Here is a 2,208-nt window from a genome sequence, read left to right as displayed (position 1 = left end):
ACACACGCGCGCAGGGGGCTCTCTTGGCCTAGAGGTTTACTTAACGCAAGCTTTGAGAATCTTTAGGCCCAGATCGGGGACTCTCGTGGCCTAGAAGTTAAGGTGTTGGCCTCTCACTCAAAAGGTTCAGGGTTCGAATCCGGGTAGCGACCAAAAAATTTTCTTCTCTAAATTTGTCTCCTTTCACCTCGTTTCCTGCTCTCTAGCAATGTTCTGCCGTCTGCTTTAGTCCCCTCTTTCTGCCCCCACCCCCTCACCTTCTTTGCCCCTTCCTCTGGGCTCCCGATTCTTTCTGCAGCCTTTCTACTGCTACTCCTTTGCTTCTTCTTACTGCAGTCTTTCAGCCACACCCCAGATCTTCTGGTAGGAAAGATCTACACCTAGCCTTTTCGGACAAGGGCGAAAAATCTCGGAGGACCCGTGTGCAAGTTGAGCACGTTAAAGATCCCTTGGTGGTCTAAAATCGATAAGAGTAGGCTTCGGCCGCCACCTGGGCAAAATTCAAAATTTCCTATCAACTGAAAATATTAGGTGCGTTCCGCGCGCTCATATGACCTTATGCAGTTGCGAGCGCCGTAAAACACTTTACAAAAAGAAACAAAAAAAGGCCCAGATCTAGGTCAAGAGCAAAAAAGTGTTCGCTATAAAATCATTTTATTGAAACAGGTTTGGCCACTAAAAAGTGTCGCTGGTGAGCTGTGACGTAGATCTTGGCCATATATGCGTATGCAAAATATGTAATAGAAATGGAAAGTGCTGTGAACAATCCCATTGGCGGAGGTTTACAGTATTTTATATAAAGTTATTGAAGAAGTTTTTTAAAAAAAATCAAGCCTCAATTGTAAAGGAAAATTATGCTTACGTTAAAATAGATCGATACAAACTAAGGTACAAAGTATATATGCGAGACATTGATTCACCGGTTAGGTTACAGGTATTTGAGAGTAAGGTGCGCCACGAATTTTTGATCTCACTGTAGTTATTGTGTTGCAAGTGCCGTAAATTTATCACTAAAACTTTAGAAAAGAAAACAAAATAATTTAGTCAACAATTATTTTATCAAAGGGGCAAGTATCAGAACGAATAGTTTTTACAAGTTGTTTCGTTTTTATGTTGTTTCATGTTATCGCGTTTAATTATTTTCATTTTTTGCGATCCTTTGACACCCTCAAACACTGTTAAGGCCACGTGTCCACTGGGGCAGACAGGGCCTGTTAATTTGCCGGGAGGAGAAAAAAGACGGTCAGGTCGTTCCTGTCTTGTGTGTCCACATAGTTCGGAAAAGACACGTCTAATCTGTTGGCCAACTATTCCCCCAATGTGTACGCTATACCGCTGTCGTGTCGGACTGTGTTCTCGGTACTGGGCTATAGATAGTCAAGAGGTCACCTGAACCCAAGGCGGGAAAAAGAAATGTATGGGTTTTAAAGGAAAATTAAATTGGTAAAATTGCTTATAGGTATTTAAATGACGTAGTTTGCGTGTAGACTTTGCTAATTTTGAGGCGCTTATTATTAGAATGACACTACATTTTTTATTCCTTTTTTTAGCTCCGCAGGGCCTATGACAGATGAGTCACCACCCAGCCCGGCTAAAATGCAGCAAGCGGCTTTCCAACCGACACGTCGTTTGTCGGGGCCTGTCGTGTCTTGTCTGTTGACACAGCCAAACGGAATTTTCACTGATTTCTTAGGAAAAAAACGGTGATCCATTTCATCCACCGGCTTTCCCAGAGACGGACGGAATCGGTGTCTGTACCAATGGACATGCACGCCTAGTCTTTCAAGATGGAGAACAACCGAAGTTAATTTTAATCTCGACAGGTCAACGACTTTATAATGTATATAAATTTATATATTGTTTTAGTAGAGGTTTTACGACGCTCGCAACTGCATAAGGTCATATGATCGCAAAGGGTTGGGAGTCAACAGAGAAGTCCTTACAGGGAATCAGACTTTCTCAGCTCACCACTCCAGCCTCAACAGCACAAAGTCTGCTTCTACTATCAAGGCACCCCGGGAATAGCAGGTCACAAAAGTGTGACAAACATACAAAAGAAGTAGTAAAAATAGTAAAAATTAAGATAGAAAAAAAAACCAGCAGTTTCCTGTTGCAGTTCAGGCACAGTTAAGAGCGTGACATTGATGAATCAGCCCATTTACAGTTACAATTCCACATGCCTAAGAATTCGAGATGTTGATGTCCCCC

This window comes from Aplysia californica, unplaced genomic scaffold, assembly GCF_000002075.1.
Source record: "Aplysia californica isolate F4 #8 unplaced genomic scaffold, AplCal3.0 scaffold00582, whole genome shotgun sequence".
In the NCBI taxonomy this organism is placed as follows: Eukaryota; Metazoa; Mollusca; class Gastropoda; order Aplysiida; family Aplysiidae; genus Aplysia; species Aplysia californica.
This window is presented reverse-complemented; position numbering follows the sequence as displayed.